A 23,320-nucleotide genomic window follows, 5' to 3' on the forward strand; every position below is an offset into this window, starting at 1 on the left:
TGTAAGAATTATAGTTGCTCAATCCTCCGTAACAATTACTCGTAAAATGTTGAAATTCTACCAGAACTTTTAGTTCTGTGCCACAAAATTATATTTTCATATCAAAGTCCCTTGTTAAAAATTCAGAAAATCTATGAGCAGCCTATGAAAAGGCTTTTAGCTAATTATAACAAAGAGCAAGAAACAGACTATTTTAGCATTACACCATACTCGTTACTGAAGCACTCAATAGTGTTAATATAGGAATCAAAATTTTAAGAAAAAGCAAACCCTGAAACAAAATTGCCATACTTTTAATTTTTGCTCTATGGAAGACCCACTATTTTTGTTAAAAATTCAAATAGAAATGGAAATGTAAGTTATTCTGGGATCAAATGAGTCTTTCCTATTGAACAGATTGGATTCTCCTTCTGTGTGGCTCTGGGAAAACTGCCCTTGAGTCAGAGAGAAAGGAAATCTGTCTCAAGTTCCAAATATTGTCACTATCAATGAATATTGAAGAATTACCAACACCCACGGGGAGCTATATTTATTAAGCCCCAATACTCATATTCAGTGCTCTATGGAAAGGAAAATAATGTATATCCAAAAGCATTTCATAAACTTACATATTTTTTCATAAGCTTCTCCGCATAATCAAAATTGCCTTGTGCTCTCTCCCTCCACTTTTCCATCTAACACTAAGAGTGTAACAGACAACAGCCGCAAATGTCAGCCCCTCCCAAATGGATCCAGCCTCAACAAAATTGGTTTAGCTGTGAGGATGGGATTTCAGCAGTAGGCAGAGGATGGAGAAAATTTGTTCTGCCCTGAAATCAAACACCGTCCCCTATACCCCAATAGCCATCCACAGCCCAGGGACCTGAACAACAGGAGCCTTTAGAACCCAAAAGGGCAAAATATCTGTTCTTTGGTAGGGCTACCTCCTGGACACATGGCCTATGCAGCAGCAAAGGGCCCTGTTTTGAGAAGGGCCCTGCACTGGGTTTCATGATTTGCTGTCACCATTTTGAAACTAACCATTTTTTGAACAAGGGTCTCTACATTTTCGTTTTGCACGAACCCCTGCAAATTCTGTAGCCAGTCCTGTTCCCTAGAAAATCATTATTTTAACTAGTCAATCATGCTTAGAAGCACAGATGATCAGATTCAGAATGTGGCCATGGGGCATTCCCCGTTGTTCTTTGGTTAGGAAGCTGAGCTAGTGCTCAGGCCACCAGGTAAAAAGCTGCATATATTCAGATCCCTGTTTGCAAACCAAAATGGCTAATGGAAGAATTTAGGCTTCACTAAACTCTTTACACAGGAGAGATGCCAATTTCCTTCAAACAAAAATAGAAAACCCTAATATGGAGGCAGTCTCTCTTGGCCGATGTAAGAGCTCTTAAAAAAAGGTATTTCTCAAGGGACAAAATTAAGTCATCTTCATATGAGCGGTCTTATGAGGTCTAATCAAGAGACTCACTCTTTCAGATGTGCCATAGCTTCTTATAATGGCCCTGCAGGGGCTGCACTGGTCAGTGTAGTGGGGAAGGGGGTCCCCAGGGATGGGAGCAGCTCAATCTATTAATGTCTAGACAGCACAGAAATAAACAAAAGGAGGGCTGGCATGGAGCCAAATTGCAAGTCAGGTAAGATTTATTTCTGCGATCCTCTTTCCTTTCCCCTAAACTAATTCTCAGCCATGCAGGGACTTTGTGCTGCTCCTTAGCTGCCTGTAATTCCACTGCAAGAGGAGCCCTCTCCACCCTCAGTACTCCATGCTCCTACCTTCTTTTGCATTCCACCTCCCCCTATTCTCCTAGTCATCAGAGTGGCTGGTCTTGGTCAGGTGTTGTGGAGGAAAGCAATCTGATTAAGCTAATTCACACAAATTTGTCAATTTTCACAAAGGTATTCTCATTTTGGAAGCAAGTGTCTTGTCCTCCAATTGGCATACTTTTAAGAAGTATGACAAATGGAAGGATTTTAAGCAATAGAAAGGCACAGACAATGGTAGTGCTCACCTATTCTATGTAGCGTTATGTGGTGCTATACTTCAATAACGTCATCATTTATTTCGTGATTTCAGTTTTTAAACCTGAGGACTAAGGTCACCCCATCCTTTAAAAAGTACCAGGGGACTCAGGTTCCACACTACCAGACTTGGTTTTTGGAATGTACTAGGCTTTTTCACACCTCCACAGGTTTGTTCAAGAACTTCCCTCAGCTTGAAGTGTCCTTGTCCCCTTAAATTTTCTGCCAGCCCCTCCACATCTCTCAATTTGAATGTGACCTCCTTGGTCCCCTCACTGTACCCAACACCTATCGTTGTACTGGATGGTACCCAGCTGCTTACATGTTCCCTCACTTACTGGACTGTGAGTAGCTAGAGGGTAAGAACCACATGTGATCTGACCACCACCTGTAAATAGATCAACTCAATAGAGAAGGTGAATACATTAGATGTTTGAGACTGCGTGTCTGTCATAACTGTGGCACACACATATTCACAGGTGAGAGTGCAGTTTGCATGAGTTGACTTAGGCAGTGACTACATGGGTGGCTTTCACTTGCTTTACAATGGTTTTAATCCAGATAGTGTAAATACGGAGGTCACCACATGGCTCTGTGTCATTCAGCCTTTTCTGATAGATGCCATCAGCAAGGGGCTCTCTCTCTCTCTCTCTCTCTCTCTCTCTCTCTCTCTCTGCCAATCGACGAATAATACCCCGGAGGTCATGATCTATCATCTGTTCCTACAGGCAGAGTCCGACTAAACAGAAGCTGACAAATCCAGTTAAATTTTTGGCTAGTGGCCTTTAATTCCAGCCCAAGAAGTGACAGATCTCCAAGCTTTCATTGCATTGTGGTCAAGCAGCACAAGTAAGCTTCCTGCCTTCCTGGAGGCCTCAATCAATACTCTGCCCTCTTCTTAAAGCCCAGACACATCAAAGGCAATAATGCCTGAGATTTAATCATTTCCCATTAAAATGCAAAGCTCTGTCTCCAGGCCCCCTTGACAGTTTAATTGTTTTAAAATGTCTGCAGAAGCTGCTGTAAACAGATTTGTAGTACGTTGTTTACTTGCTGTGCCACCGCAGCCTCTTGGCTAATTAATGAGCATTTTGCTGCAAATTGGGCCTCTTGGATGCACTGATCCGTCACCTTGGGAAGAATTTATGGAAAGGAGGAACTTATGGGAGTAAGGACAGATATATTTTTCATTTAAACAATACTGAGTACTAATGAGTTGAAATCTAATATCCACACGAAAACCTGCAAACTGATGTTTATAGCAGCTTTATTCATAGTTGCCAAAACTTAGAAGCAACCAAGATGTCCTTCAGTAGGTGAATGAATAACTAAAGTGTGGTACATCCAGACGATGGCATAAAAGAGTGCTAAAAGAGATGAGCTATCAAGCCATGAAAATACACAGAACTTTAAATGCATCTTACCAAGTGAAAGAAGCCAATCTGAAAAGGTTACTCCATGTGACTCCAACTGTATGACATTCTGGAAAAGTCAAAACCACGGAGGCAGTAAACAGATCAGTCATTGCCAGGGGTTGGTGGGGAGGGAGAGATGAATTAGAGGAGCACAGAGGATTTTTTGGGCAGTGAAACTCCTCTGTATGATACTATAATGGCCTTTTATACATTTGTCCAAACCCAGACAAGGTACAACACCAAGAGCGAACCCTTATGCAATCTATGGACTTTAGGTGATAATCAGGTTCATCAACTGTAACAAATGTACCACTCCAGTGGGTGGATATTTCTAGGGGGGAGGCCATCCAGGGGATCCCAGGGTATATGTCAACTCTGTACCTTATGATCAGTTATGCTATGAACCTAAAACTGCTCTAAAAATAAAGTCTATTTTTAAAATATGTACTGGGTACCTAATATATTCCAGGAGTATGTTTTCTCTGATCTTTACGACAACCCTATAAGGTTTTGTTTGTTTAGATTTTTCATTTTTGTTTTTGTTTTTGCCTATGTGGAAACTCACTAAGAGAGAAGTTTTTTGCCAAGGTCACAGAGATGGCAATTTGGAATACTGTCAGGGGATTCAAAAGCCTGCTTAGTGGTTAACCTGGATACCCTTGATGGTTTCTCTCAACCTAGAGTTTTCAAGATTTTGTGTTCCTCCTCCTCCTCCTCCATAAAATGTTCTTCAGTGAATCCAATTGTTTGAACTCTATCGCAATTGCCCAAGTCACTCATTTCCTACGATAGTAAAGGGTTTCAGGAAGGAGGGGAAATGCCACACAGGAAGCTCTCCCACCACAGTTAGAAGGTTGGAAACCTTCATTCCCGTCAACCACTATGCACTGTGCTTCCTTTAATTTTCACTGAGGGTAACAGGGGCAGAGAGAACAGCCAGGAAGATTCCTGCTCACCTGCATGAACACAAGAGTCAGCTTCAAATAACAACCCATGAACTATACTAACCCACAGTGCAAATCCTAGTCAAGCACCACTGAGACCCTGATGTGTGGAAGGCATAGGTAAAGACTATTATATACCTCCAAATGCCATCTATTTGATTATTTTGATATCATGGCCACAATCATGCAAAAGACAGGTGGTGGGACTGGGGTGATAATTATTTCTTCATTGGGCTTTTGTAAGAATTAAATGAGATATTTAGATAAAGTCCTCAGTACAGTGCGTGGCATTTCGTGAGCAGTCAATGGAAGTTAGTCCTCTTCTCTTACCCTTTGTCTCTTCTTGCCCATTCAGTTGTCTCTCTTGTAACCTCATCATTATCCTGCTTGACATTTTTGGGCAGCATTTTTGTGAAAACAGATCAATAAGCAAGCAATCCACAAACATTAACTGAGTCCTTAGAACGTATCAGGACCTTTGTCATGTGCAGGAGTTATAAATATGGAAAACACACACATACACGCAGAGCCCAGGAGTTAAAGGAACAAGTCTCAATGAGAAGACATACATGAGTACAGTTTAAAAATATTACTCAGAATCCAAGGCCATCAAAATATGCTGAAGGCAGAAACTGGAAATGAGACATTGAAGACAAGATGTGATTGGCTTAAGTCACTGGTTACACAAAGTACAACGTTCCCAAATATTGGCTGTGTTATGTGTGCTCCCCATCGTGGTTTCATAAGAAACAAATCTAAACAAGTGTACACAGCTTGTATTACTATATCTATATATTATTACTGACAAGAGCTGACTGATATCCCATCTCTGATACCTGGATAAGCCTGCTTCTAAAATGGTCTATCCTGTATGAGAGTTAAAAGCAAACATCGTGCATGTTTTTATTCTGTTCAGTTGTGTTTCTGACATCATAGTACATAACATCTAAATGTGTCAATGAACAAATTCCAGATACACCACAAATCAGACATCTTTAAACTGGATGCCTGAATCTTTTAAAGGAGTTAGGGTGTGTGAGTGTGAATCTTATTAGTAGGAAGACTTGTCCGAGGCATACATAATTTTCTGGCAATGGTGGAGAGTTATTCCATTCTTGTACAATTGTACACAATGCAGGGAAAATAAAAAAGTTACTTGGTTTGTGCAGTTCCTCTCTCTCTGAGGAAGAATAAACGAATAGAGAATGGCTTCTTTTGTGTTCATAGCACCCCTTTGTGGAGAAATAATGTATTTCAGTTGCATGCTAATCCTCCCAACAAGGCACGTTGCAACAATTTCTTTTTCCTCTCAGGAGTTTCATGGAAAAATAAATTAAATATTTAGATCTTTCCAGGTTAACATCTCATGACAATAGGGACAAAACAAATCAAATTACAATCCTTATTCATTTCATTTCTCTTGAAGATTCTCTTGGCCAATTTAAAAATTAATGTCAAATTCTTACCCTATTTTAGGAGAAATTCCTTTCCATTCTTTTATTCAGCAAACATTTCCAGGGTTCCCATGATGTTTAAGGCCTTTTCTGGGTGTTTGAGACACAAGAATAAATAATCCCAGGTCCCTGCTAGGGAAGGAGCTTGTCTAGAGATGAGAGAAACCTGCGGAAGGCAATCAGCGCCGTCTTAAAGAATATAAGGCTCAGAGGCCGAGCCAGGCCTGGTAAGACTCAGAGAAGGTGAGAGGGAACCAGAAAAAACTTCATAGAGCAGGTGATACTTGAACTGAGCATTGAAAATGGAACAGCTGTTCAAAAGGCAGATGAGGTGGATGAGGGAGCCTATTTAGAAGTGTGAAATTACCTGAAACTAAACAGGACACAGCTGAAACTGGAAGTTGCTTGGCATGTCCACAGACTACGGGGTGAGATTGGGCACAGAGGAGAGGGTTTGGGAGGTACACTCTGAAGAAATAGGCAGGGAATAATTTAGGAAGCCAGTTTAAGGAGTTTGGATTTATCTCAATGGTGACTAGCTTTTACACCAGAAAGGAATCAAATGACATTCAGAAAGGTGACTTGGGCTGCAGAGTGGAGAATATGAGGGGGAAGGAGGAAGATAGGATATAGGGAGCTCTGTTAAGAGACACAGGTGACAGTGATGAGGATCTAAGCACCTTGCTGTGAGGATGAAGACTGGAGTTGTAGGTTCCCTACCAGAACCTGGATCACTGTCTATTAAAAAAAAAAAAATAGTTCTATTGACTACAGAACTATTTCCTAAAAGTAATTGGCTCCTGCAGGAGGGGGCAGAAAGAGGTTATTTCAAATAGCTATATAAGGTACTCTTTGATTTGACCAACACAATGCCGATGGACTTCACCACCTCCCTAGATTCACCGGGAAGCAACAGAGAAAATTAGTGAAAGGCAGGAATCCTAGAGCCACAAGGGGATAGACTGGAGTCCTGGCTCTTCTGCTCATGCTAAGATATGCTTCCTTGGGCTTGTCTCCGCATATTTTTGAAACTCAGTTTCCTGCTCTGTAAAGTGGATCCAAAAATTCTGTCTATCTCATAGGTTGGTTGTACGAACTCGAGTAATGTATGCAAAGCACTTACTACAGTGCCTAGAATATAGTAAGCAGTTGATAAATGCTGGTTTCCTTCTTCTTCTTCCAGGCAAATTAGCCTTTTGTAAGATGGCTAGTATGCAAGTCCCTTAGTATCTCCCTAGGGCACTCTACCCTGGGCTGTAAGCAAAGCCCTTATTTGAAAGGTATCAAGTGATTTCATCTGTTTCCCTCCTAACCATGACAGACTCTAAGCTCCCTGATAGAGTTAGGAACAAACCAGGTTCTGACACTCCCAAGGGCCTGATCTGTGTGCCCACTAATTCTCATCAGAAAGAATGGAACCTGAACACAAGGCTGACAACAGAATCCTATGGAAATTCTAAGTCAGTCAAGAAAAAGGCAGGCTAACAGGAGAAGGCAGCCCAGCCAAGATAGGAGGCCAAACGGATGTTGAATTACTGGGGGCCCATGTGTAGGTGACTCAGGGAGGGAGACAGCAGGGTAGGCCTGGAGGAATTATTTGAGTCAAAGTCCAACTCACAGCAATCGCTTTTTTCATGATTTTTTTCAGAGTTACCATTCCTAAAAGAGAGTCTTGGAGAATAATAATCCGATCAAGATTCTCCGAATGAAGAGGTCCTGTGATCAGTGAGTTTGTGAAAGACTGCACAGCACACCAAACTATTGGTAATTAGTACTATGTATTTGGCTTGCTAAAGGTACAACTAAAGCCTACAGTAAATAAATAAATCTATTAAATGTGAGAAACTCTGGAATAAACATACTAATTTGCCTTCAGAATCCTTTATTTCCCACAATAGCTACTAAGGTCCCTCAATAGTAGCATTGAGTGAAAAACACTTCAAGGGCACACCAGGCTGGTGTCTCCTGGACACAGGCCTCTTTAGCCAGGACTGACAGAATCACTCAGAGAGGCTCCTCTTCGTGGCCTCTCAAAGGTCTTCATCCCAGTTGGCACTGTATTCTCAACCCACCTATCAGATGGCCAGAGTGGGATGAGGTCAGAAAGTTTCCGACGACGATGCCGTCTTCACTGCTTGTAGTATTTTTGGTTTCCAGGCAAGGGTTCTTTTAGGGAGCTTTTAGATGCCTGGTACCTTGGAAATAGTAAAATTAAAGTCCTTGAAGAAAGATGTCCACTTGACCTGGAGAGAATGGAGCTTCTCTGCCTGCCAAAGAGATTCTAGGCCGCAGGACTAGTAACCTGAAGGGATGGAATGGGAGAGAACTCAAATACCGTTTCTCAAGCCCAGAGGTTCTCCGGGGCTTCCACTAGTCCCTGCACTGCTCCAGCAGCATAATTCCCCTCCTTTGAGATGTAAGGTAAATGACACTCAGAATATTTGATCACTGGTTACAACTAATTCTGCTGCTTTGCTCCAAGGTGCTTTAAATATATTGTTTCATTTAATTGCACACAATTTTGATAATCTTGGGATGTATACCTGTTATGAACTGAACCGCATCCCCCAAATGCATCTACTAAAGCTCTAACCCCCAACGTGACTGTATTTGAAGACAGGACCTTAAGAGAGATAATTGAGGTTCAATTGGGGCCCATAAGGCAGGGCTCTAATCTGATACATCTGGTGTCCCTCTAAGCCGAAGAAACACTCGAGCTCAATCTCTTTCTATGGAGAGGAAAGGCTATGTGAGCACAGCACGAAGGTGGCCACCTATAAGCCAGAAAGAGGGGCTTCTCCAGAAACCAACCTAACAGTACCCTGATTTTGGACTTCTAGCCTCCAGAACCGAGGTAAAATCCATTTGTGTTGTTTATGCCACTCAATCTGTGGTGTTTTGTTATGGCAGCACTAGCAGACAAATACAGGACTCATTGATTTCAAAGCATATACAACTTTGCCATTTCTTTTTCAAACAACCCCACCTAGAGGACAAGACAGCAGTCCAAACCTATAAAACTATATAATGCTTGGAAAAGTTGATGTAACCAGGAGTGTTTTAAACATGGAAATCCGCTGTACAACATTGTGCTCATAGTTAACAATATTGTATTGTACGCTTAAAAATTTAAAAGAGTAGATATCATGCTATGCTTTCTTACCACAATAAAAATATTTTTTTAAATAAATGGGAAAGCAATTTTAATGAAAGAAATAAGAGGCAAAATCACAATCTCCAAATGAAAAGTGAATCAGCAAATGTTTCACAAGTGTCTCATCTGTACTGCTCTCTGTGCTTGGTTCTAGGAGGTTGCAGTGGGAAACGTAATCGTGAACAAAACCTAGTCCCTTTCTTCAAGGAGTTCAGTGTTTACTGGAAGAGACAGACAATAAACAGGCACTTTCAATGCAAAGGAGAACTTTCATGCTACAGAGGAGCGATATCTCACAGGACCTTCCATTGGTTGGGGGTTGGGAGGTTGAAGTCAGGGAAAGCATCCCAGAAAAGATGATATGATATTAAGCTGAGAACTGAAGGAAGAGCAGTAGGCAACCAGGTGGAGAGAGTAGCTGCTCCAGAGAAATCATACAAAGCCTCTGCCCTAAATGAGCTTTTAGTCCCAGGGGAGAGAGACCAAAACACACACACACACACACACACACACACACATACACGTACACATAATTACCTTAAAAGGTGACAACTGTAATGACAGAAATGTGGCACAGGCATTGTAAAATCACACGGGGGCGGGTACACATGCCTACCTACCAAACCTAGCCTCAGGGATGATCAGGAAAGCCTGTCTCAGAGCAAGTGTTTGTAGCTGAGCTTTGAAGGCTAGTGGCCATTAGTCAAATCAATTTTGGGGAGGGTGAAAATGTGCTGGGCTGAGAAAATTGCAGGCAGAGTTCACAAGTACAAAGACATACAGGCTTGGGACAGTCTAGCACAGTTTAGAAATGCAGGCAGTTTGGAATGGCTGGAGCACAGATTTCCAGGGATGGGATGAGGAATAAAACGATGGAAGGTGTTAGGAGTCAGATTATGTGTGACTCCCTGGACCACGGGATAGGATTTGACACAATCCTTTATGCCATGGGAAACCATGCCAGGCCTTTAAGCAAGGGAGAGACTTGATCAGGTTGGCATTTTAGAAAGATTTCAGTGGCTGCAGCATGAACACTAGCATGGCGGTTGTAGGTACAAGACTAGAGGTGGAGAGAACTATGGAGAGCATGTCAGTTGTGCAAGAGCAATGTTGATAGCCTCAATTAAGGCAATGACACTGTGACTAGAGAAAAGGCAACAGACCACGGGGCCACTGTGGATATACAATCTATAGCTGTTGGTTATGGACCCCAATGGGGAGGGGAAGAGGAGGTAGGTTCCAAAGAGTACTATAGGGCTTCTGACTTGGGCAACAGGATGGCTGGGGCGTTAGCAACTTGGAGTGCATTTCACCATTTTTTAAATAAATAAAAGTTTATAATTATATGGGTGATTTAAATAACTATGGTTATATGAAAACAGTTGTTGGATATTAGAGCAATAATTATTTCCAGCTACATTACAACGCTAAACTGTCAGGCTTTTAAATAATTCAAGTTAATGGAGAGATACTTCAAATGTTTTATTTCTTTCCAAAAGACAGCTTTAGTTAACATCTTTAAAAAAATTCGATTCAGGGGGTACATGTGCTTGTTTGTTACATGGGTATTACATTTGTAAATGGGGGCGGGGGCTAGGCTTCTAGTGTACCCATCACCCAAACGGATTTTTTAACATTTTTATAGGTGAGGAAGCTAAATTTGCACAACATCACTCAAAAAGTGACAGCTCGTACTACATACCAATGTTTTTTGACTCTCTGCCAACTAATTGTTTTTTGCTGCACACATGTGAATGGGCACACATATACACATACGTTCGGTGTTTAGGTATGCCTGTAGGGGATGGCAGTGAAGATAATCTAGAAGTAATAAGCCCGGAATATGGGAAAGGGTCCTGGTCTAGAGATAAAGATTCTGTAGTGATGAGCAAAGAGATGGTGCTTACAGTCATGGCGGGGGTGTGGAGATGGATGAGCTGCTCTAGGAAGAACGCAGAGAGAGAGAGATTAGAAGAAGGCTGAGGATGAAACCATGAGAAACACTAACATTTACGACAGAGGAAGAGGAGGCAGTGAAGGAGACTAGGGAAGACCAGACAAAAGGTAAAAGACAAAGTAGAAAATAATGACATCACACAAACTGAGGAAGGAGAGAGTTTCAGGAAGGAAGAAGGGCCTCGCGAGAGTTCAAATAAAATACTCTTGAGAAGTCGAGTTAGTTCAGGATTGTATATATCCACTGGCTTTTGTCACTAGAAGATGACAACCTTGGTAGGACAACCTTGGTGAAAGTGGTGGAGACAGTGGGCTGAGGAAAGAAAAGGAGGTGAGGAAGTTATTTTTCCTTCCTTCTTTCCATGCACCATCTATTGCCCCATTGCCAGCTCACAGTATAATGCTGCACCATACTGCAGACTAGCAGAATCTGGACTCTAAGGAGTCAGAGGAGAAATGAGAAATGTGTGTCCCCGCAAAACTTTTCCTGGTTTCATTCCTGCCTTACTTCAAAGTGATCCATGCTCAGAGGCATAGGCAGGTTCTGATGAGGGTGGAGAGGCGGGTGGAGGGTAACTCTATGCCTGATAGTTAATTAGATAGGGGAGTTAGTACATAAGATGTCACCCTTTAACTCCTCTAAGTGTGTCTTGGTCTTGCTTTTGTATCATTTCCACTAGCATCTTTCTTTCACAACTTATATCATCGAACGGTACTACTTTTGGAGATATGCTTAAAGAGGGTAAATACCTCCTCCTTTATTGCTTTTCTCTATGTCCATTACCAGAAAATTATGTTCACAGGCTGGAACAGATGTCCTGCAGGAACAGATCTTACTTCAAAATCCTGTGTATGGAATGCATCATATCAACTGGAATATATTAGGTGTATCCACGGTCAAAAGTAATGGTGTGATGAGGGCAAGACATAAATCATTTCATCTAAGAAGTGGAGAATTAAACATGTTTGCCATTGTTCTCATCATCATCAATATCACAGCAATTATTATTAACATTTACTATATTATTTAATTTAAGCCTCACAATGACCCCCCAATACAGCTATTATTATTTATACCATTTTATGGAGGACAAAACAAAGGCCTAGAATATTGATAGCAGAACGTATTCAGGTTCACACAGTAAGTAGAAAAACCTGGATTTAAACTCATTCAATAATTCAACAAATGTTATTAATTGAGCACCTACGATGGACTACATGCTAGAGAAGTGTTCTCCAAAGTGGGATGCATGAGCCTTAGGAATGGGCAAGACAATTATATGTGGACAGCCAGGCATGGTGACTCAGGCCTGTAATCCCAACACTTTGGGAGGCCGAAGCGGGCAAATCACCTGAGGTCAGGAGTTCAAGACCAGCCTGGCCAACATGGGGAAACCCCATCTCTATTAAAAATACAAAAATTATCTGGGCATGGTGGCGCATACCTGTAATCCCAGCTACTTGGGAGGCTGAGGCAGGAGAATTGCTTGAACCCAGGAGGCAGAGGTTGCAGTGAGCCAAGACTGTGCCACTGCACTCCAGCCTGGGTGATAGCGCAAGACTCCATTTCAAAAAAAAAAAAAAAAAAAAAGATATAGAAAGAGCATATTGGAATATGTATTTTTCTCAACTTTTAAAATTTGTATGTTTGCATATACTCTATAATACAACAAATAAAAACATGAAATATATTAGTAGATATATACATATGTGTAATTTATACATACATAAATATATACACTCAGGTAGAGGTGTGTGATCAGAAAGTTTATAGATGGCTAGTCTAGTGATAGTGGCAAACAAGACCTCATTACCCCTGACCTCCTGGAGTTTACACATTCAGACATAGGACTGTCTGTCCTCTGAGCCTATGCTCCCGAGTCTCTCAATTTTATACTGCCTTGAAGTACACAAATCCTTCACACTGTCTGGACCAAAGCACAGACCATGGGTTTAATCTAAAACATAGTTTTGTGAACAATTTATTTTCCAGACATTTATCTCTGAGGCCATTCCTCATTGTCAGAAAAAATCAAAGGTATCTATGTTTGAATCTGTACCTTCCATAACTCATTTTTATTGATGATGAATTTTTTATAGTTGAAACATGAAACGAATCTTAAAATTTGAAATACAAACCCAGATAACTGACCATATTACAGAATAATTTCAATTTTCACACACTCCCTAATTACTATTTTGTGTTTGTATATTTCATTAATCCATTCTTTCAATAATTAATTCACCAGATATTTATTGAGAACATGCTGATTTCTGGCCACTGTTCTGTTGTTCTAGGCACTAAGGAATTCAAGCAATGATTCAAGTTGTACATCAGCATGTCTCGAAATTTTTGTCATTTTCAAGAGCTAAATGCTAGGGAAAGCTTTACTTATCTGGAGTGCTGTGTTTTTCTCCTTGCTGCTTCTTAGCTACATTCAGCAGACAGGGAAGCACTGTCAGTCACTCACCTTTGTCAGATAAAAACGTAGCAAATATATAGAAATTTATTGTATTGGTAGAAACAAAGTAACAGTTCCAAAAGTGGTTTCCCATTTTCCTGGCTATGAGCTACACTTTGGATTTTTAGCGTACAGACATCAGGATACATCTGATTAATCAACTTTCTGCCTTATCAGCGTACTGGAGTTCTGAAAGAGCCTAATTCGGCCGGGCGCGGTGGCTCAAGCCTGTAATCCCAGCACTTTGGGAGGCCGAGATGGGCGGATCACGAGGTCAGGAGATCGAGAGACGATCCCGGCTAACACGGTGAAACCCCGTCTCTACTAAAAAATACAAAAAACTAGCCGGGCGAGGTGGCGGGCGCCTGTAGTCCCAGCTACTCGGGAGGCTGAGGCAGGAGAATGGCGTAAACCCGGGAGGCGGAGCTTGCAGTGAGCTGAGATCCAGCCACTGCACTCCAGCCTGGGTGACAGAGCAAGACTCCGTCTCAAAAAAAAAAAAAAAAGAGCCTAATTCAGTTGAAAATAAACAATGTCAATCTATAAGATTCGTGGGACTTTGAGATGAGTGTATAAATGCTGTAACCATCCCAACCTCTTCAGTTTTGTGGCCAAATCTGGGAAATTTCTGAGTGTAAGACTGAACTCTGTGAAAGTAAATGTTTCTTTTATGAAATGCCTCAAGTTAAGCCAAGAGGAACTCTCAGTGATATAATATGGAGACAGGATTGAGATGTGTCCTGGCTGACTACACTAGACAGTTACCAAGAATAGTTCTAGTCTACTAAATGGCAGCGTTCTTGTTGACTTAATCAAAATTGATCTGATACTAGGCTTCTAATGATGCTCTTTTGTTTGAATAAAGCTGATTGAACTCTTTACCGAACTGGTTTTGTCTTACTGCTCTCTAAATAGCTAACAGGTTGTTCTTCATTATGGTTATCAACAGCAACAACGAAATCACACTACCACCACATAAATGGGTTTCTGATCATAGGACTGAGAATTGATAAAATGCCAAGCCCTCTGATCATAGTGGTAACAAATAGCTTCCAATTAGAATCAACTTTATCAGCATTTAATACATACAGGTTACTAATACACAGGCCTAGCTGGAGTTTTGAGTAGAAGGCATCTTCTTGTGTTTCTTCTAATCATGGAGTGTGCCAAATATATGTAAATGTTGATGTTTTGCTCAAGACTGGAGAGAGGATTTCCAGTAAAATAGATGTGGCATAATTCAGTGTATGCACATAAAATGCACTAAAATGTAAGCTCCATAAGGACATGAATATTTGTTTGATTCCCTGTTATTTCCTCAGTTCCTTATATAACACCCAATGCACATTTTTTGAATGAATAAATGGATAAGAGTATTACAAAGAGTGTCCATTTGATTACCTTGACTCCCTCACCTTCTCTTGGGCATACCAAATTACATTCAGCTTCATGAGTAAGTCAGGCTCCCTCTCCCACTAGGCTTTTGCATCTTTTGTTGCTGCCATTGGGAATCTTAATTTCCAGAATACCAGCCCCACTCACATTACTTCACTAGTCTCCGGACCTGAGACTTCTGTCCTTAGAAAGGACTGCTTGAACAGTTGACCCTTGGCTGGTGTCTGGGAACTTGGCTGGCAAAAGTTCTTTACACTGATACAAAACTTGCTAAATGGTAAAAGTGCCTCACTAGGTTTAAACAGTTTTGCACAAACAATGTGGTTTATGCCAAACACCTACCTGTTTCCCTTCTGGGCATCTGGAATTTTGGTACATCCCAGGCAGAAGATGCCTATGTGACCAGCCCCCAATAAAAACCGTAGGCACTGATTCTCTAATGAGCTTCTCTGGTAGACAATATTTCATATATGCTGTCATACTTGTTGCTGGGGAAAATAAGCATGTCCTGTGTGATTGCACTGGGAGCGGACTCTTGGAAGTTTGTGTCTAGTTTCCTCCAGACTTCTCTCCGTGCACCTTTTCCCTTTGTTAATTTTGCTGGGTGTCCTATGGCTGTAATAAATCTTAGTCAGGAGCATGAGTCTGTGCTGAGCCCAACAAGTTCCAGAGTGAATCATTGAGCCTGTGGGTGATCTTAGAAGCCTCCAACATATCTTTTACTATACACTCATCATATTTCATGAAATAAACAAATAGCCTCAGATTCAATCTAGACAGTAAGTTTTATGAGGGCAATAACCTTCCTGGTTTCACTCACCACCATATCCCTGGCACCTAACTCCATGCATGGCACATTGTGGATATTAAAAATACTATTGGAATTCAGGAATCAATGAAAATAAATAAATAAACAAATCAACCAGAGAACTCTCTATAGGGAATTAAATTAATCAAAGTCTACAGTTACAAACCAATTGTTAATAGGAGAGGAATGGTTATAAACTCAATATTGGTTTTGATTTTGACACTTCAAGGTCCAACAATTTCTTGTGGAATACATGTCTAAACTTATAATAAGAACTAATTTAAAAATATAATCTAATGCATTCAGCTTTTTTTTCTCACATGTAGCCTAGTATGTGGCATGCATAAGGCAGTAAACATGGTTATTAAATAACAAATACATGAAAATATATAGCAAGTTCAAACTCTATAATGAAATTACATTAGTTTACTCTTAGAATAAGAAATCACCCTGAACTGTGAAACACCATTCGTTAGCAAGTCATCACAAACTTGCATTTCTTTTCTGCAAAACTTATCTGTACTTTATAGAATCACTTGTTTTTGGACAAGATCTCCAGGGGAGACACGTAGTGATGGGGAGACAAAGGTTCAGAGAGGAAAAGAGTCGGGGCTCTCTGATAACTGTATGCAGGGTGTTATGGATTGAATTGTGTCCTCACAAAATTCATAGGCTGAAATACCCCCAATGCCTCACAATGTGACTATATTTGGAGATAAGGTCTTTATAGAGGTGATTACGTTTAAATGAGGTTGTTGGGACGGGCTCTACTTCAATCTGATTGGTGTCCTTATAAGAAGATATTAGGACACACAGAGACACCAGGCATGCATGCACGAAGAAACGTCCGTCTGAGAACACAAGGAAAAGGTGTCCATCTGCAAGCCAAGGAGGGAGGCCTCAGAAGAAACCAAACCTCGAACTTGGACTTCTAGCCTCCAGAACTGTGAGAAAATCCGTTAGTGTTGTTTAAGTCACCCAGTATTTTGTTATGGCAGCTCTAGCACACTAACAAAAGGATTTTCTCATCCTCCAGATGAAAACCTTTGCTACAATTCCTGTCAAACCAGAGAAAAGGGAAGGCAGCGGGCAGTCAAGGATTCCAGAAGCCCTGGGCAGTTTCTCCCTTTCTCCAGCTGTCCAGTCAAATTTCAGGCCGGAGAAGCCAAGCTGGTCAGTGGGAACTGCGGTGGGGGTGGGAGGAGTCTGCCTGGGCAGCCAGTTTGAAGCCGGCCTGCTGCGTGCTGGCTGTTAGCAGGCAGGCTCCTGGAGATGGCAGCATTAGCTAATGATTGCTCCTTCAGGCAGGACAGCTGCTTTTCTGCTTTTGTTCCGTAGCAATTTGTGGCAAGGGAAGGCTAAGCAACGGGCCCAAATAAAGCAAGGACCCTTGCCAGGGCCATATGTTTCTAACCGAAATGGGGACCCCTAGAAATGCTTTTTGAAAGAACCATTTACTGTTAGCTAATTGCAATTCCCCTGCCCCAGCCCTTTCTTTGTCAGACCGCAGCCTTCAGGAATCCCAGGCTGCCTGGGGGACAATTGTACATTGCATTGTTCGTCTGGGGTGTAAATTTCCCACTCCAGTAATCCTGTTGAACTCACAGTTCTGTCCCTCCTCCTAATCCTCCTTCCCCAAACATGCCATCCATATTTCTGGCTCCAGGTGACGCCCACTATATACTCCATCTGGAATACCCTCCTTCTTTCTCTTTATCTAATTCCAGTCCTTTACCTACTTCCAAGCTGAATTATACCTCTGTTATCTGTGAAGCCTTGCTTGGGCACCACAAGCTGCAATAAGGCTTCTTTTCCTGAAGAGTAATGGTGCCACATAGAAGGAGTTGAGCAAAAGGGACACAGAGGCAGGGGATGGAAGCGATGAGAAACATCCCTGTCCGTGCACCTAGTGTGCCATTTACTGGCTTGGTACCTAATCCCATGCTGCCTGAGGAACATACCTGGCATCATGGTTTGACTCTTGGTCACATTACATATCATGTGCATTGGTCACTGCTGCCTCAGGGTTCTCCCTGCCAACCTCACCCCTTTGCCACCCCTCCCCCATCCTTTGAGCATCACCTATGGTGTATGTCGCTGAATTCCAAGTGGCATGCAATTTTCTGCATGCCACTTGACATATTCTCCCAAGTGGCTTGCAACGTTCTGAACTTGGTGTTCAATATCCATTTAGAGGTGAATTCCAATCCAGCATGGAACCTCCGTGAATTTCCAAGAAACTCTAAAAACAACTATTTTGCTGTGTTTTCTGCCATCCTTAAAATACCAGGCAAGGGCTTGAAGAAAGAGCTAGCTGCTCTGTGAATTTTTTTTTTCTGTGCCTAGAAATGTGTGTGAACCAATAGTGAGCTGGCAGTATATGACACATGGCAAAGGAGCGCAGGAAGGAAGACACCAAAAAATGCCCAACACAGGATCTCTGACCTTGGATTGTTCAGACAAATAAGGAAGACAATGTACTGAGTGCCACAATGAGGGACAGGCAAGGAGATGTGGGACCAACAGGAAGGCAGAAAGGAATAGAAAATGAGGGAGGTTTCCTGAGAACCTACTATACACCAGATTCAGTGATAGCGGCTTAAATGGATGATCTACTTCAATTCCTTTAGCAACCCTGTGAATTGGTGGTATTATTACATCAATGTCTGACAAAATGAAAATCAAGGATAATTGAGTTGCCCAGAACTGCACATCAAAAAAGTAGTAAGGGGAGGAATTGAACTCAGGTCAATTGTACTTCAGGGACTGTACTGTTAGTCACTGGGCTGAACTAGCACATGCAGTGCTGAACTTCAGCTCTAAATCCATGGCAAGTCAACTTTTACTAGGTGGGAATAAGGAAGCTGTGTCTGCTCCTCAAAGTCAAGTTGGAAGGGTTGAGAAACAAATGCAGGGGAAGCCAGAGTGATCCCTAAATGTCACTACTACTACACTTCTTCCTCCCATCTGAGCTCAGAGAACCTAGTCCTCTCCTCCTCCCTCAATGTACATACCGGGGGCATGTACTCTGGGGAAGAGAAAAGGACCTGTCCTGTGTTCACACAGCATGTCTCCTGATGCTCAGCGCACTTTCCTTGCACCCAGTGTTTAGTCCCAGAATGTTACACCTTCTGAAAGCAAGGACCGTACATTTCTATGCATGGTCTTTTCCAGACACATCCCAGCTAGAGCAATCAACAGCCAAGACCTCAGCAACTAGACCACTGAAACTGACCAGAAAAACACAGCAAGTTCCTAGGTCCTCATGCCTGGCATTCAAGCTCTCCACTCATCTCTGCTCTGGCTCTTCGACCCTCTCTTCTCAGTGACCACTAGCTCACGGTTGAGATGAGTCCAATCTGGCTCCTCTCACACAGGAAATGCAAGGCCCTTGGCATACCAGGTGTCCTCTCCTTAAACTGCTTGGCTCCTGCAGCCTGCCGTGAAGCTTTCTGGTCCCACAGCTCTTTTTGCTTTTCAGCAAAAAAAGAGTTTTGATTACAAACACTCTCAGAAGTAAGAACATTTATCCTTGTTAAAGGACACAGCCAAAATCAATATATACATACATTCTATCCCATATAACAGTCATTTCATTTATGCTCATTAAATAACAGATCCACAATCAATTATTTGGCTATTTACTAATGGAAAATTATGAAAGTGACTCGTGAATAAATTCATGCTCCTCCTTTTAATAATTTTAGGATGGTCTGCACACATTTTAATGCAAAAGTGCTCAAATTCCAGGTCTGCCGGAACGTCAGACAGGTCCTTTCCTTGAACGACAACTCTTTAAGGCCAACAGGGTAGCAAAAAGTAATGAGTGGAAGCTGAGAGGGTAAAAATATTTACTGCACATAGTCCACATTAGGCTTCCATCGCAGGTTGGTCTGAGTCATTGCTGGCTTTTGGTTCATAAATTAAAAAAGCAGATTTCTGAATAATTGCAGATTCCCTGACCAAGGGCTTGGAATGGCATCACGTATCTGATGAAACCACTTTTGCTTCAAGATCTCAACATCCTTAACCTTCTGCAATAGATTGAGAACACTGCATACACCAAGCGAATACTGATGTCCTGACATCTCCTTAGGGCTTATTTCAAACTGGTTGCTTTCTCTGTAAAATGCCATTTATGGCAACTGGCTGAGAGGGAGCTATTTATAGTAAGCAAAGCAGGGCATTGCTCTCGCAGACAACTCAAGAGTGCTTTTCTCATCACCTGTTTCTCTGAACAAGCAAACAAGGGAAGAATGAAGTTCTAATGTTGGCTGAGGAGAAAGAAAATGTGTGGAGCAGCTACAAAGCATCAGCTTGCTGTTCTCAGGCCCTGGTTTCCAGGGGAAATGGGGTAATCTTTAACCTTCTCAGTGCAGTCCCGCCCGCCTCACTCTGTGGCTGAACTCTGGCCACTGCATTGTCCCAACTGGCCTACTTCTCAAGTGCAGCATTGGAAAAGTGGAGGGGGTACGGGCTCTGGGATCCAAGAGACCTAAATCCACTCTGGCACTTAGAAGTCATGTGACTTTGGACAATTACATCACCTCTCTTAACTTTAGCTCCTCATCTGTAACATGGAGCTGTGTCGGCCTGTTGTGAGGCTAGAGCAGTAAAGCAGTGGACACATCACAGGCCTTCTGTAAATGGCAATTGTTACTGTCAATAGTGAAGGTCAAGATCCTGTTTTTCACCTCTTCTCTATACCTAGCAATGATTAGAACAGTTATTTTATGAATGAAAACAGCCTTTAATAAATCCTTGCTATATGCCTGGAACTCTGCTGGATGCTATGCATGCCTTGGAGGGGTATATGAGGATGTGGTGGGGGTAAGTGGGGAGATAATTGTTATAATGAAAGGAGTTCTCTGCTTTCTGAACTCCTGTCACCCTTAGCAACCATTATCAAGCTCAAATATGTTTGGGCCAGAGTTCCTAAACAATGCACAGTTAATCCAGACTGATGTTATTTATATTGTTGTTCACCTAACACATGTTTACCATCTTTCGACAATTCTTTGCAGTCATCCTAAACAGAATAAGTGGAAAGGCACCACTGTGTGTTTGAATTTCTATGTGTGCATGTACATGTGTGTGCATACTTGGACCAAAGAGAAGGCAAGGAATAAATCCTTCGGCAAGTACTTAAAAAGCAGTTTCTTTCCATCAACCCTCTTCCCCTTCCTTTGAGTTCCAGTGTTGATGCCTAGGGGAAAAGGACCAGACAGCTGACACAAGCCTGCCTTGGTGTCAGCCTCACTTTACAAAGTTAGAGAAGAAACATTCTGGAACCCACCAAGGTGGGCAGGGGAGGGTGTTGGGGGGATCTGGACAAAACAAAGGAAAACATTTACAGACAATTAGTTGCAAGTTAGAAGGCTGAAGGCTAGCACACCTGCCTTTGTCCATACCACTCCTCCTTATCCACAAAACTATGTGAAGCTCAGCAAGTTTACCTACTTTGTCCAAGGTCACGTGGCTAGTAAGAGGCATAGCCAGGATTCCACTTCAATGTGAGCTTACTGTCAAGGCCTCCAGCTTTCCTCTTGTACCATAATGTACCACGAGGACTTTATTGACAGGTGACTGAGTCAACACAGAGCCAGATTAGAATCCACACCTAAACTGTTAACCTAAGTCCTCTAACATCTCACCGTAAGAGGTAGCTACAAATGAAAACAAACAAAAAAACAAACCTGGAACAATCAAGTGAGGACAGGTCAAAATGAAAACCAAACGTTCTCCCAGCTTCTAAGAACTTGTGTCTGGTCACAAATTGCCTCATGTCAAGTACTGGATCAAAATCCAATACTGTCATACTGGATGTAGATTTACATGGATGCAGATACTGGATGTAGATACTGTCATATCATGTAGATTTATGTTCCTCTCTGGCCCTGATCTCAGCAGAATCACCATGTTAAATATGCCTGAAAGAACCTCAGGGGGTTAATTCAAGTCAACTTAAAAGGCCCTTGACAATACTTTTTTATGGCTCTTGAGATTTAGTATTCTCTACAGTGCTGCCTGCTCTATCCCTCGCTTGCCATTCAGATCTTGTTAATGATTACTGACGAATTTCACAAAGGTCACAGACACGATGTTTTACTCTCATTACTGTACTCAGTCTTCACCCTTGAATTGAGTAGTACTGCTCTCCCAGAGCTCTCAGTGCTTCACCACTCCTGGAACTGCTTTGGGAAAGTTTAAGGTCAAAGGCTTTGAGAGGGCCACTGAGGCAGCAGATAGGTAAGGAGCCGTGCTGCCGTCCACAGGGTTAAAGCCAATAGTAAGCCAGTGGCAAGTCAGTTGCTCAAAAAGCAAGTCAATAGTGCACTTCCGCATGGTGTCTGCCCCATTGGATTTGAAAGCAGCAGCTGTGACTAGGGACCTCCACTGTCCAGCACAGTGCCAGTCATAAAGCAGCCCCATCATCAGTGCCCATCATGTTTGCCCCAAATGTCCACCTCCAGAGGATATTTTTGACCTTTAACTTCAAAAGACTGCTTGCCAGCATTGGATATTGAGAACCACGCTTTATTCTTCGATATTCTCATACCTTGACTTTCCTGACTCTACATTATCCTGGTTATCTTTCCACCAAATCCATCTCCTCCTTTGTCTCCTTTACCGCCTGATGTTCCACCTTCTGACTCCTAATTGTAGGTGGTGCCCAAGGTCTGTCAACACCTCTTTTTTTTCTTTCTCTTCTTGCCTTTTTCTCTAGATAAGTGCTGTGCAATAGCACTTTCTGTGATAACAGAAATGTCTACCTCTGCAGTCCAATATGGTAGCCACTTTCTGTATGTGACCATTGAGTAATTAAGTGTATCTAGTGTGAATGAAGAACTGAAATGTTAATTTCATTTAATTTTAATGTTTAAATTTAACTAGCTGCATGTGGGGGTGCCTATCTTATTGGATAATGTAGCTCTAGACATTTGCATGTAGCAATCTCACCTCATCCTATGGTTTCAGGTATCAACTCCATTTATGACTCCTCAATGTCATTTGGCTTGACACCAACTCCCCACTGGTGCCTTTGACTTGATAACCACTGTATGTGGAAGAATTTCATAGCTGTTAACTCCAGTGAAATCTCTACTTACAGCTCTAGCATATAAAATAAATACTTATTTAATGAAAGGATGAATAAAGGATAGGTAGTTTGTTTTAATTACATCCATTTTTGTGAGAACTAGATTTTTTGCACTGAGATGAAGACTGTTTAGACAAAGAAGAAATTAATTGGCTGGTTGTTCAAAGATAAAATTTACATATTTCTTCAAATTTATTACATTTCTCTACCACATTTAGGACCTTATGGGCTTCAATTCTGTCTTATGAGGAGGAAGCAGAGTGCTAGCGTTAAGATCTTGGTATTGACAGTCAAATTCTCTGGGTATGAACCCTGGCTGTACCACTAGCAAGCTATGCAACAATAGGCAAGTCACTTACCCTCTCTGTGCCTCAGTTTTCTTATCTGTAAAATGGGAATAATAGTAGTACTTACTTGATAGGCATATTGCAAGAAGTAAATGAGATCATGCATAAAATTGCACCTGAAGCAATACCCAGCATATAATAATGATGCTAATAATAGCTAATATTTACCTGAACCACAATCTTCCTGTGTTCACTAAATCTGGCTTGGATACATCATCCATTGGGAAGCCCATGAATGCTGGATCTCAGGTCCAAATGAAGTACCCTTAA

General features: G+C 41.8%; 1 protein-coding gene and 1 long non-coding RNA gene across 4 annotated transcripts in view; one reads left to right on the top strand and one right to left on the bottom strand.

The window, feature by feature from the left end:
- The window catches only part of FGF13 (fibroblast growth factor 13), a 612,099-nt gene that overhangs the window by 108,482 nt on the left and 480,297 nt on the right, over window positions 1–23,320 (bottom strand). The window lies entirely within an intron of this gene.
- Window positions 1–23,320, top strand: part of LOC126946155 (uncharacterized) — a 79,698-nt gene that overhangs the window by 31,931 nt on the left and 24,447 nt on the right. The window contains exon 2 of one of the 2 annotated variants that reach the window (XR_007722596.1): window positions 7,478–7,593. The exons of the other annotated variant lie outside the window; for it this stretch is intronic. This is a non-coding gene — a long non-coding RNA (uncharacterized LOC126946155). The remainder of the gene's footprint in view (window positions 1–7,477; window positions 7,594–23,320) is intronic. 2 annotated transcript variants of the gene reach the window in all.

This window comes from Macaca thibetana, chromosome X (genome assembly GCF_024542745.1).
Source record: "Macaca thibetana thibetana isolate TM-01 chromosome X, ASM2454274v1, whole genome shotgun sequence".
Taxonomy (NCBI): domain Eukaryota; kingdom Metazoa; phylum Chordata; class Mammalia; order Primates; family Cercopithecidae; genus Macaca; species Macaca thibetana.